At 38.5% G+C, this 14,609-nt stretch overlaps 1 protein-coding gene across 3 annotated transcripts in view; it reads left to right on the top strand.

The window, feature by feature from the left end:
- The window catches only part of LOC131987924 (leucine-rich repeat and fibronectin type-III domain-containing protein 2), a 169,907-nt gene that overhangs the window by 83,336 nt on the left and 71,962 nt on the right, over positions 1–14,609 (top strand). For all 3 annotated transcript variants that reach the window (XM_059352854.1, XM_059352852.1, XM_059352853.1), the window contains one exon: positions 11,403–11,538. The gene's annotated coding sequence lies outside the window, so the exon portion shown is untranslated. The remainder of the gene's footprint in view (positions 1–11,402; positions 11,539–14,609) is intronic.

The raw sequence follows: 14,609 nt of genomic DNA, 5'->3' as shown, positions 1-14,609 counted from the left end.
ACCACCTACGTACACGAAATGTCCTTCTGCTCAGGCGAACTTGAATGTTGAATGTTTTTCTTGTTTTTCCAAGAACTTCCTGAGTGATGGTTTAACCAGAAAAGGGCAAAAAATATTGAAGCTAAATAGATGTCAGACACATTTTGAGGATAACTGTTGTAAAACTAATCCACAGTCAGTTGATCTATTGCATGCGGATGAATATCGCTTTGTGTAAACAGGGAAGATAATGCACAGTGGCTTTGCATGGCTGTATGATACCAGATAAAATGATGTCATATTAAGCTTGTTTTCCAAGTCTGTTTTGGATGTAATCCAGCTAGCTTACCATTTACATCCTGCATGCATAAGCGACAACATTACAACCTGACAGGAGACAAACATGAGCTTCAGGCCGGGCTCTTTATGTAAGCCTCATCCCCAAAACAGATTTTACAACAACAAAGAATTTTGGAATTTAAAATGTGTTATTACCCTTGCATACATAATGCATTCCCCCTTGTGTACTTGTCATGAGCTAAAATATTCCATCTTGCGTTCGGCACTGGAGGGCTCAACTTACACAGTCAATTACTGTATGCGGCTTCATCATATATCTTGCATGCAAATGAGACTATAAATACACTGTGTCATCTCTCAGATGCATCACCCTGTCAGAGTTTGAAACAGTGCAGTGACACACTGCAGGTCTCTCACTGTCTACAAGCTCCTCACAGCTATGAGTGGTGCAAACTTAGTTTTCTGTCATACAGTATTAGAACTTCTGCCCCTACAAAGGCTGGCACTACAGATGACATGAAGTTCAGAAAAAAGGGTTTAAAGTTTTTAAGGCAGATGTTTTTACCCACAGAAATAATGAACAAATGACACTTTGCCTTCGTGTGACAATGTCTCTGTTTCGCTGTGTATGTCAGTCTTACTGCTTTAATTTTCTATAAAAAAAATAAATAATAATATATATATATATATATATATATATATACATATCCTTGATTTATCACAGTTAAATGTGGAATTAAAAGTTACCTAAACCACTCCACATTATACAAATTTCAAGTTGATAGTTGACAGAAATAATGAAGGACTGACACTTTGCCTTCATGTGACAATGTCTCTCATTTGCTGTGAATGTCAAGTCTTACTGCTTTTATTTTTTTATTATAAATGAATATATACATATATATATATATATATATATATATATATATATATTATATATAGTAGTATATATATATATATATATATATATATGTGTATACATACATACACTAATACACTATATGTACACTCTCATCTGCTGCTTAAAGTCTCCCAGAGAGACCATGTTAAATTTTAACTTGAATCCTGAAAGAACAACAAGTTTAATTTCAGCTCTGGCGAGTCATTGTTGCATTTTTCTCTCTTAACAAGTTAAAAAAAAAGGAGAGAAACTGACAGCAAAACAAGGGTTACAGATGTAACCATTGTCCTATGAATTCTTCCTAATTGCCAGAGATGGTGTGAAATACCTGGATGACAAGAACTCTGGCACTCAGGTAGATTGAAATAGGATGAGGGTTACAGATGTAACGTATTAATGTTTAATTTATCAACATATGTAGACTGTTAAGAGGGGTGATTCTACTTTAACATAGATTTTATGTAAATGGTACAGCACTGAGTTTGTTGCTGTGTTGATCTTATCTAAGAGTTCTTGATGACCGCCAGAGTTCATTGAAATCAGGGAGGTTGAAATGGGATGAGAATTATGGATGTAACTAATTAATGTTTAATTGTACAATAAAATGTACATCTTATGTGAATTGCTCAGCATAGATTTTGTTACATGTGCATATTAATATAGCTATATATATATGGGAGAAAAGTTGTGGATGTAACTAAGGTTTTATGATTTTTTTGTTGGTCAGGAAAAATTAAATTACATTAATTGTTTTTGATAACATGGTTTTAAATGGCGTGTTGCTAATCATGAAATTTCACTAGTACTGGTAACAATTGGGACACTTAATTCATTATTTAATGAATTGCTCAATGTAATTCTAAAATTATAGAGTCTCTGACTGTTCGGCATCCCAACTCCTCACACAAGCTGCTTTACAGCAGTCCATCTGGTGGGAGGCCTTCCAGTGAGACTGGTTGCAACTGTTCAGCACTACGATAACGATTAAGTGACTGGTGGTTTAAGCCAGGGCAACACTAGTTCCTTTCAAGCAGATTTTGCTCAAACACAGATGAATTATGTAGCAAAAGCCCACTGAAGCGATCCACAAGCTGTGTCAACGATGCTGCAGAGCTAAAGATAGAGCCAACAACAGGTCAGGTTCACCTCCCCTGCAAAAAAGCCTACAGTGTTTTAAAAACACAGTAGGTTCAATACAGAAGAGGCCAGAAAAGCCAGGAGAGTGTGTTGAATGGATCGCTATGGTGGCACCCGTGTCGCAGAACATAAATATATATAGCATAAAGGAATGCAATACTGAACTATATCAATAAATAATGTTTGACAGTGTTGGACCATTGGCACTGTGAAAATAGCAGCTCAAACAATATCAAAAGGTGGAGCAATGCCGTCATTGCAGTCAGTTTCTCCCTGTTAGAATTACTTCAGTGTTCATTGTTCAGGAGATTTTTAGAAGCTGAATTATCTGCAGTTCTCCGCCTCTCTAACACAAACAAACACACTGATTGTTCAGTACAGGGGCAGAGGGGCTGGAGCTGAGCTGCTGCTAACGTTTTTTTTAGCTTGTTTCTTTGATAACTTAAGATGCAGATGTTCCGGAGGTTTTTACCGGAAGCCGAATTATCCTCAGAGGCCTTCTCATCTCCAAAACAAGTAGAGCTAGTGACCTTAACTGGTAAAAACATTGAAAGAAGCAGTTTTATGTTAAAAATCTGTGTTTTGCCGATCCTGTTTGGTACATGGGCAGAGAGGTTTCTACTAGCCTAGCTGCTGCTAACGTTTGGTCAGCTTGTTTCTCTGATAGCTTCCTTAATTCAGACATTTAGTCGAGCCGAATTATGTGAACAGGTCTCCTCCTCTCCAAAACAAATAGAAGCAGTGATTTAAAGAGCTAGAAACACTAAATGAAACAGTTTCAGGTTAAAAATCAGTGTTTGTCTGATACTGTTCTGCTTGCTGTTGAGCTGATGTTAACGTTTGTTTCTCTGATAACTCAAGATCCAGACATCTGATGACTGAAATCTTTCATCTGGTTTAAATATATGCCTTAAAAACTTTACATGTGGGTTAAAACTATATCAAAAGTTAATTCATGGCAACTTCTGACAGACAACCTTAATGCTGAATAAAAGGGATAAGAAGCCAATGACAGGCAATGGACATGTCCTTGATTAAAATGACAGATTTCTGTTTTGGAAACATCAGGAATAATGTAGGTACAGAACTCAACAAAATATCATACACAGGGTTTAATCTTTTTCATATATAAATATAATGAATGATTAAATGCTCTATAGCTTGAGCACTGATGCGTGAGAGCATAATTAAAATGAAGAAAGGAAGAATATTGAAGAAAATTGAGTCTCTGTGTCTTATTGTTTTTTCATAAAGTTAGCTTGAAATTATTTTTTTTCTTCCATGCAAACTCAGTCTATTCTCAACTATTACATCTCATGTTTGCACCACTGGGTCGAACTATAGGGTGCACGATGTGCTCCCACAATGACTCCCCAACTATAAGAATGACTACTGTGCAAAACACCAGTACTTTGATGTCTCCACACACTGTCCTGTTTATGTGAAGTCGTCTTTTACATCAGGCCCAATAGTGTAAGGTGACTTTAGGGAGCGCCGCTTCTTTGAAGACATCATTCATTAGCATTCAAAGGGACAGCCCCAGTCCAACCGCCCAGTGCTTGGATCAAAACATTGCCAACAGCAGGGCAGAGGGACGTGCGTAGCATTCTCTCTGACCTTGAGTCTTTGAGGCCCCTCATTTGCAGCTCAGGTGTCATGTACAAATCCCTCCAGATAGATAATGTCATGGTTTACTCAGCAACCTGTCATGTTATTATGACAGGTGTGTTTGCAGTGAGAGATTGGATCTGATTTGGAAGGACAGTACAGCAGCTCTTTGATGATCCAGATCCAGATGGTAATAATGGTAAGAAAGAGTATGTAGGGAGGCTGTGCAGAGACTTGTGAAAGACAAGACAAAGTCAATGGAAAGTCTCAGGACTTATCGATTTCCTCACCTCTTAAATGTTGGCTTGTGCAAGTGTACCGCAGACTAATAAGGCCCTATGACTCATCCTGTGAACTTTCCCTCTGTTGAGTTAAAGAGGAGCTGCAATGATTTTAGATGTCAAAGTCAATTTAGTAGTCGTGGTTAGTATTACCCGGCCGGGGAAAACACTTGTCGGAGGTCTTCTGTGATTCTGGAGGAGCTTTGTCAGGATTCGTCACCCCATTATTTTAGCTTGGGACTTTTAAAGACGGGATATCCTAGTGTCTGACCATATTTAGCCATGCCAGCAGCAACCAGTCTACCACCTTTGTCCGGACAACAATCTATCTTATAATATATTTCAACGAAACTTTGGGGAGCAGCCTGTTTCTCCCGTTAAAAACGTCAATAGGTCGTGTGTACAGGCAGCTAAAAACAAGCTATATTTACGAATTTCACCGTCGCTGTAATGCAGCCGCCGCCATCTTGCTGATATAATAGTGATTGACAGCCAAGCAAAGTTTAAAAGGGTGGATTCCCACTTTCAATTGGAGGCTGGGGTGTGGATTAGTCAAACAAGCGGCGGACTTTCACCCAGGTGAGCGGGATTCGCGTCCCGTGTGAAAACAAAAGTAGGCGATTTTTGACTTAAGTTACGTTCTTTACGTAAGTTATGTGGACCATGTTTTTGAACGTAACTTATGTTTTTGCAGCAGTCAGGTGACCCTTGAAACTACTTCATTTACGGCATTTACGTACATTTATTTTCTGTTCAAACTGTCTTTTATAACGCTTTACCAGAAGTTTGAGGACGCTGTTGTACCACAAGCCCGTTAGCCGCACTGCGATACATTAATATGTGCCATGAAAGGCGAGCCGCGATATGTGCCATAATTTGTGGTACTGACGACCTCTTATGCCGTTTATGTTGGAGAACTTGTGTGCAGATGTTGATCACCCCTTAAGATGAATCCTACTGATTTTGGTGATCCCCTGACTTTTCCTCGAACATCATGTGGTTAACGTTTTGGACTTTGAGTGACCTGTCTCTACAGCTGTAGGTTGTATTGCCATGAAATTTGACCCACACATTGATGTCTCTATCAGGATGAACTATTTCAAGTTTGGTGATTCATCAACTTTTCGTCTAGCACGATCATCAGGTCAAAATGTTAAAATGTAGTACTGTACTTTGGTTTATGACCAACTGCATGCAGGACTGACATTTACATCAGCCTCAGCTGTTTTTGAGTTTAGTGTGAATCATGGAAGTAAAAAGAGGTGGATGAAGCCAAAAAAGTTTGACTTCTGTTATAAAATGACCGAGATCTTCTGTATCTGTGGGCCCAAAGAGCCCACAGAGCTCCACCTCCCAGAGGCTTGGGCTCATTCAACTCCTGATTGAGCTATTTGTCAACTTTTAGGACCTAATGATTAGAGCCTGACTTGTACGGGATTTTGGAAACCGATACTGATGCAAATTTTGAGTTGCAAATGCAAGTTGACTGGCCTTGACCGGTACTCCAGAGGGCACTTAGTCACATTTTTTACCAACAGAAAGGGCACTCAAGAGGGCACTAGTAAAACCAGTAGAAAGGCACATTTTCTCTATTGGATGGGGCTCATTAGAAGGCCCTTTGTTATGTTTTATCCACTGGGAAGGGAACTCAAGAAGGCACTTGATCACATTCTTGACAAGAAAAAGCACTTGATCATGTTTTCTCCACTAGAAAGGTCACTCCAGAGGTCACTGATTCTAGTTTTCAACACTAGAAAACAACACCCTTAGGACACACCGAATTTTCTCTGCTGGATGGGGCTCATCAGAAGACACTTTGTAATGTTTTTTCCCACTAGAAGTCACTTTATCACATTCTCAACACGAGAAATCACACTATATCATGTTTTATCTACAAAGAAGGCATTCTAGAGGGCCCTCTTGCTGCATTATTGCCCCCCTGCCCCTCCACCAGTGATCCCTTTTTCAATTCAGGCCCTAACAGAAGGGATGTTGGCAGTGTGATCTTGCTCATAATTGCCTGATTGTAAATACCGGACGCAGAGAGCTTTAACACTCTGATCTGAAACGATTTATTGCCCTCCTCCATCCGCCTTGATTGACCCCTTAAAGAGTACATTAATGATAGATTGCATCCATGATTGACTACGCTGACGCAAATTCTTTCGAATAAAGTGTTCAGGGACCACACAGCTTAATTAGTTTGTCTTAGGCACTCGGTAGCTCAAGTCTTTTTGGAGGTATTTGGCATTCATGAGCATGTACACTGCTTGTGTTACATCAATACACAGCAGTTATTGTGGTATTTTGTTGGTGAAATAAAAACAGATGATTTAAGCGGCACAATGTTAAAGGTGGATGATCCTTGATTTGCATATTCATCACCTTCAAGGATTCTTATCTCCACGTGGAACTTAAGGCTGCAAATCTCCATTTAAAACAACCTGCACTGCAAAGTGGAAAAGGAGCAGCATGCCCACACGTAGTTGTTTCACTCCGTTACATCAATAGTAATCTAGAGTGACAGCTGTTTGATGACCTACGCAACACGCAACAGCAGTGTCTCAATTATACAGCGTGAAATTGTAACTGTCTGAATTCTGGTTGAACTTCTGCAGCTTCATGCCCGTTTGCACTCAAACAATGTTAAGCCCACCACAAGGAAGTGTGGGCACTCGGGCTGCTGTAGGTGGAGCCGCTGCTTGCAGGCTCTAGAATCTTGTTAAGCATATTGTGTTGCCAGAATCAAAGCAGAGGTGTACTTGGCAACGGCTAACCGCTACAACCGTGGAAGTCAGGAAATCTCTGTGGCTTAGTAACACCCCACACTGCAGAAAGAGCTTGTCAATGGGATTTGAGGAGGATATTCTGCAGCTTGTCACAGTGGCAGAAATCACATGACATCACAACTGTAATGGATTGTCAGAGAGAGAAAAAATGTTATCTTGTTGTCTTTTCAACTTATTCAGGTTACTATTATTTATAAATATCAACCATAAGAAAATTCTAATTATGGGACAGAAAAGAACAGACCCTTCATGAAAAAAGACTGTCTAACCCTTGAGCTGTCTCAGCTTTCTTTCTTCCACAACTTTGAATCACTGCCAACATCTGAGATGAGATGTTTTGGTTTTGTGCTCATTGATGTTTCCTCAGGTGGAGAAGCCAACAGTGTGGGGTACAGTAAGCTGCTTTGACAGCGTAGCTGGGCAAGATACATGCAACTTCAACTACAGCAAAGCCAATACAGGGAGAATTGTAGTTTCGATCACTAAAGCTACTGAGAGAAAGTAGTTTAAACTACTTTGTAATAAACAATGTACATGTGATACAAAAAAATTAACAAAATATCACACAAAGAAGTCACATACCAGCAAAAGATGCCTCTCGATATCATTTATTTCACATTGTTTCATGTATAAAACTAAATCCTACATCACTAAAAACATATTCAACTTTTTTTTAGCCCGTTTGACGAACTTAAGGACTGGTACGAGAGGGGGAAAAAAAAGGACTTGTTATTTTATGCTTCTGGTCACTTTTTTAACATTTGACTTGTACAATGTGAACAACTTACTTAAATTTCTGCACTACACAAAGGTGAAAGGTCAAGTGTGTGAAGGTAAAAGGGGGGCAGGTTGTCAATTACAGCAGAAGAGCAATTAGGGATGGAGGGTAGATACAAAATAGTATTGCAATTTTTTATGGGCAATATTTTCAACAAATGCATTGATGCAGCAATATTTTAATGATATAAATTATTACTTTTGCAAATAGACATTACATTTTTTGGTGCTAGAATTAAACAAAATAGCGTTTTCGGTCCACTAGTGCTCAGTAAAGATGTTTTATTTCATTTTTATTTCATTTTATTTTTAAGTTTGGTCTAATATTATACTATTATTATTATTATTATTATATTATTATCTAATATTAAACATTTTTTTACTGTTTTTTATTTTCTTCTAATATCTAGCAATAAATGGTATAGCAATATGCACTGTATGTTCTGTCCTCATACAAGTATCTTAATTGTTTTAATCAAAGCAGTGTTTTTTTGCCTTAATATCACCAACTATTGGACAAAGTAGTAAAGTGTAACTGCAGTAGAACATTTTTTCAGTGTACCAAAAGCAGTCCAGCATTGCACTTCAGCTAGGCAAAAAAAAGTAAATTGCTAAAATCATGTCGGGGTGCTTCCAAAATAGTAATTATAATAGATTGTTGTTTCAGCCGTAACCTACACAGAAATAGTTTTTTGTAAAAGAAAATCCTAAACACCATGAGCCAATGAGGTTGAGAATTGTGGACCAGCAATCGTTTTAATTTTTTTCTAACTGCAAACCTTGATTTTAAATATCATTTCATATATGGACAAAAACAAAGAGTTTTTAAATATATTTGGATGAACAGACACACTGAATAAGCTGCACATCTCTGGAGCTACTGGATGGTTTTTAATGGAGAAAGTGCTAACGACGGTCATTTTCAGGGATCAAGCTCTTTCGTGATGCTAGCCCGCTGTGACACAGTGCTTATTATCCAGTCTCACACTGACACTATTTAATTTGCTGCTTCTTGTCCACTGCCATACGACTGCAGCGTCTCTGTCAGCCGGTTGGATTTTGTATCATTTACCTTCTTATTTGGCACCAGCTGACGTCTGGCAGATGCAGACCTTAAGAAGAGCCATATTTTGCAGCAGAAAGATGGAGGCTATTGTTCTGTAAAGAGAGCACTAATTGCATTGTGACTTCAGAATTGCTTTTGTTTATTCACCTTGGCCGGCACCGCCTGAAGCCAGAACACACCGTTTTTACCAAAATAAACACGATGAAACCTTGTTGTGTCTACCTTTCTTTCTCTCTCTGCGTGCGTTTTATCTCCACCCATTAGGATGAGAGGCAGCCGTGGGTTTGGGAGGACATGTGCTCCAACATGATTGCAGAATTTTAATGAGGAGATGTATTAATGCTGTATTATTAGACACCAGCTATGTTCTCCTTTCATAGAACTAACTAACTAACATAGCAACAGTTTTTGTCTGAAAACATTCATGGATTTTAATGTGTGTCTGTCTGACCCTGATGTCCTTATCTTTGTATTTCCCCCAAACTGATTTAGCCATCCTTTAACTCTACACACTGGAATCAAAGACTCAGTTGGGTATAATTACCAAACCAGAAGCAAAACAACCTGTTTTTCTGCTCCCTCCTGCACTCTGAAGTGCAGTTTGAATGTTTGATGTTTTAATTCCACTTTGGTCATGGCCAATTATATGCTCCTGGTAACAGATACATGACAGGCCAAATGATTTTCTTTAAATGTCTTGTTTTTCTCTATGTAGTGCCCTGAAATTCACAGTTTGTTTTGCAAAATATCTTCACTATTCCAAATCATTCATCATAGAAATGCTACTCAATCTATCCCGTGGAGTAATAAAGTAAATCTTCTACAAATTACCAACAATTTTTTTTGTTCATACAACAGCTGCCAACTGCGAAATCAGCTCAGTCGCCAACAGTAATCTGCAGTGGTATATTTGTCTAGTGATGAAGAAACATGATGTTAAAGCCACATAGGTCCATCGTCCAGAAGGAAGGTCGATGTGATCAAGCTACTCAGGACTGTAATCTGGGAGATCAGTGTTTGCATCCTGTATTTTGTCTAGTCATAGACCCTTTGATTTCTGGTCTTGCAAGTTATGTCTGGAATTAGTGTTTTTTAAAACAAACCCTGTTCTTTTACCTAACCATAACCAAGTGGTTCCGGGGTCTAAACTCAACTTCAAACAGAACTTACAATGTTTACAATTTGTTGTGGTTGTCGTTATGAGAACAGGTTGCGGCAGTTTGGAAACTTTCATATTCAACATCATGAATTTGTTGTTCAATTTGTTGAGATTCAGTGTATCTTTAGTTTGCAGAAACATACAATGTTAATATTCATTGTGGTGACTGGGTTGTAACCTTTTAGGTTATTGTGACGTCACCCATTGGTTTGTGGACTCCAGTTTTAAAAGTTCAGCATTTTGGCCACCACCATCTGAGTTGATGGGTGTCACCATATTGTTTTTTTGCAACCACTGGATGTGTAGAACGTATCGGGAGCCTGACCTAATGCTAGTGTTAGCTCACTAAGCTAAGTTAACTGTTATGAATAACTTGATGAAGTTTAAACACACTGTGAAAGGGTCAAGCTTAAAAGACAAAGACACACCGTGCCCTTTAGTATCAACCTGTCAATCATAAGGTGCTGCATTATTGTCAAATTAACCTTAAATGGGACCATTAGTCCATGGGCCAAATGCCAAAATTTGACTTTTTGGTACCACTCAAGGTGACAAAATCTAGTAATGTTTTTTGAAATTAAAGTTATACACCCCCTGCAATATATAGGCCTTTAAATGCAGGGGGCATATCCTGTTTTTTTTTTTTTTTAATATTTTTTTTGGCCATTTTCAAGGCTTTATTGATAGTGAGAAACAGAGTGAAAGGGGGAGACAGAGGGGAAGACATGCGGGAAAGGGCTCCGAGTCGGATTCGAACCTGAGCCGCCCGCTCACGAGGACGGTGCCTCTATGGTACGCGCTCTACCAGGTGTGCCACCGGGGCGCCCCGCATATCCTGTTTTGTGCTCATTTTAATATTTTTACTCATATGTTGTGAGGGCATTTTTTGTATAATTTTAAAGTGTACAATGCTAGCTTTCATTTAGACCTAGTTTTGGGCCTATCTAAAAAAATATAAAGGTCACAGGTCAAAGGTCAAACTGTCTTAACAACTATTTTAACACTATTTTCGCCTGAACTGTTGTCTTTTTTATAGCACTGTGAAATGTAGTAACAGCACTGACACAAATAACAAAAACTAAAATACTCACAGGACATTCCTAAAGGGAACATCATGCTGTACTAAAGAAAACTTGAAATAGCATTTGAGACCATAAACTCATCATGAGAATGTTTACTGAGGTAATAAATCAAGTGAGGACTCGGCATTCCCAGTAACTTGCATACAATCAAATTTCTTTTTGCAACCAGTGGAGTCGCCCCCTGCTGGCCATTAGAAAGAATGCATCGCTAAGGCACTTATACATTGTGTCACTGATCAGGCCTGGGGGTTACCGCTGGGATTTATACAACCACCATAACCGCCTTCCACTAACTGGTCCTCCTTTGCTTCTTTGTTCTTTAGGTGACCTTAGAGATCCAACAGAGACAAATGTGAAAACTATCAAGAAGAGGTGCTGTACGAATCGGACCCCACCTTCCTAACATGAATCACTATGTGTTTGGATACCTGACCTGACCATACCACTGATCCTGTTACAGTGAGTATCAGAGCATAACGTGGTCAATTCTCCAATGTTTCATTTGTAAATTAAGAATTTTATATTTGATTGCACATTTACAAGAGGAGCAATATGGAGTGTTTACTCATTTGTTTTCTGATGAAGACATGGCAATTGTGCATCAATTTTTTATGATTCCATAGGTACCAGATACTTGCTTGTGCTCCTTGTAGTTTCTGAGATAATTTTATTTTCTTATCATAAAATAGTCACACGAGACTGCTGTATTTTCTCTGAAATATAATGGAGTTTACTGCAAAAACAGCCGTCCCCTGTACAGAAAGATTAAATAAAGTATCACTTTTCAGATAGATTTTGTAAATATCTTTAAACTTGTGATTGGGCATCCCAGAGAACACGTCTACCAAAAGAAATTAAACTGCACCAACTTGCACACTCAAAAGGAATCAGGAAGCAGCATCATGTACCACAAAAAAACATGCTTAGAATGAGTAAGCTAGTTTCCAAAATAAGTTTGGGTTGGAGAGTGTGAGCATAGATTATATGTACCGTGATGCACACATGCATGGATTACTGAATGGTCCTCACAGGCACAGACCCAGGGGCCCAATGTATCAGTGGCCCCTTGGCCTTCACCTCCAAAATGTCACTGAAAGAGACATGTACCAACAAGAGTGACAAAAGAAGACTACAACCAAGATAACTACAAGGAGATGCAATCAGCTCCAAAGAGATACACAATTACAATAAAGAAAGCAGACACAAAGAGACTCATAACTACTACAAAGTGATGCAAAATGGCTAGAAAAGAGGGCAAAGCAACTACAGACAAATAGAAACTACAGAAAGATCAAAGCAACTACAAAATAACAAAAAAACAAACACTACAGAAACACAAAATGACTATAAAGAGACACAACCTTATTACGTGCATGCTTGTATACCTACTAACCAACCCCCTAGTAGATCATAACCTTTCATGATGGATACCATAGACTGTATATAAATAATGGGCGTAGTCACCATGACGTCACCCATTTGTTTGTGAACTGCCTGTTTGAGGCATCGAGTTGTGTCGCCATCTTGTTTCCGATACGGGGAGTAGACCATATTTGGACTGTGGAGGAGCGAGAGGGATCTGACAACACTGACTACACACCTCTCTACACCGGCAACCCGACTGAGAGAAGCCGCTGCTAATTCATGTTAGCATTAACTGGAGCATTAACTGGGATGTTCATTTTGGCTAGCAAAAAACAAAAACAAAATGTATGTTACTTATCATAGAAAAATGAACAGCGACTCCTTGGAGTGTCTGTTAGTCCAACCAAACACTGAACAAGACATTTTTACTAAACAAAACTTTCAAATAAACTGTCATTAAGTGAGACTAAACCAGTAAACGTCCTTCTCTATATGTATATAACGTTTTATATAACTTTATTGACACATTGCCGTGGATACACATTGTTCTGCTTCTCTCCTGATGATGGCTCTTCTTGTTAGTGACCTGTCAATCAAAGGTAGCCACGCCCCAAATCATACTACTCTTTATCTTCTATTTTCTCCTAAATGGGGCCATTATTAGAACTATTGACATCAATTTGTCTTGAAGAAGTTTTTATGCTAGCATTTGAGACAGTTGTGTTCTGAGGTAATAAATCAAGTGAGACGTTTACTCATTTTGCATTGAGATTAATGGACAAAAATGTTTTTGCTGCCACACCCTGCTGAGACCCAGAGGTTACCGCCTGATGCAACATATAACATTTTCTCTGCAATATGTTATTAGTTCTAAAAATTTGTTCAGCTTAGATTGGAACTCAGTTATAGGAAATAAAAACAATTTACATAAAATGTATGAAAGTAACAGCACACTGACAGCAATGAAAAGGTCACTTGGAGAGCACACACCATGCATTTGTTATTTTATTTCCAAAATTAAAATGTCAGGGTTTTCGATGGGGTTCCTGTTAATGAATCCCACTGTTTTTCCTGGAAAGAGCGATATGTCTCGCTCCAGACTGGTTAAAGGGATAGTCCCTGAACAAATCAGGTTCCTTTACCTTGTGCAAACATGGATGGTGGGCCTATCTACGCTCTTGAATGCCGAACAGAATGTTTTTAAACACAAATGGGGACGGATGTTGCTCCTGACTAAGAGCTAGATAGGGATGGGAACTGAGAATTTCATTGAGTCCAATTTCATTATCAATTCTGCTAGTTGTGTAGCTTTTCCGTTATTGATTCCTGATACATTTTCGGTGGCTTACTCAGAGTAACTGTTTTATTATCTCTAAATCAGATGAAATAAGAGAATGTTTGTGCAGCTTTTGTTTTCATTTTATTCAATTAGAAAATTCTCTTAAGGCACCCTGTGTGGTGCTGATTTTATTACAACAGGATGTTTAACCCAGACATACTTCTCAATTGGCAATAGAGGTGTACAGAGACACTGTTATCTGTCTCTGTCTCTGTGTTTGGATAGAAGAGTGGAAATGGGCGTGGTTTTTCATGTTAATCTATTATTTTCTAACCAAATATTCATTGATTCAATCAAATCGATTGAAAATCGGCATATTAGAAAGCAGATTTCCACATTTCATAGTATACTTTTCATAATTTCAAAAAACAAAATGGCAGATGTGTCAAGATAGTTTTTCCCTGAATAATAATTTGTAACTCCTGCGAGAAAAAATATGTGTCTCTGTCATACTATTTTGTTCTTTTCATAAAAACATATTGAGATTCAGGCACATCCCTAGTTGAGAAGCAGTGGAAATCGTGCTTAGACTGTCAAATATATCACCCTCCTTGATTTTAAGCCCATGCATATTTTTAAAACTTACTCCCAATGGGCACAAAGGAGCTGTTTTGACATTGAGTTGATAGTTCACTAACTTACAAAGATTACCTGCTCTACATTGGACAACCTTATAATGAATGTTTGAATTAGCATGTAGACTGGGGCTTGTGGTTGACTCGGGCTGTACGGATGAATAGCGACTTCATACTTAGCAATGAAGGAAAATCCCACACAAACTTTTTATCCCCTTAAGACAAAACATGTCAAATTCCCTTTTCACAGA

This window comes from Centropristis striata, chromosome 16 (assembly GCF_030273125.1).
Source record: "Centropristis striata isolate RG_2023a ecotype Rhode Island chromosome 16, C.striata_1.0, whole genome shotgun sequence".
Lineage (NCBI taxonomy): Eukaryota > Metazoa > Chordata > Actinopteri > Perciformes > Serranidae > Centropristis > Centropristis striata.
This window is presented reverse-complemented; position numbering and strand designations above follow the sequence as displayed.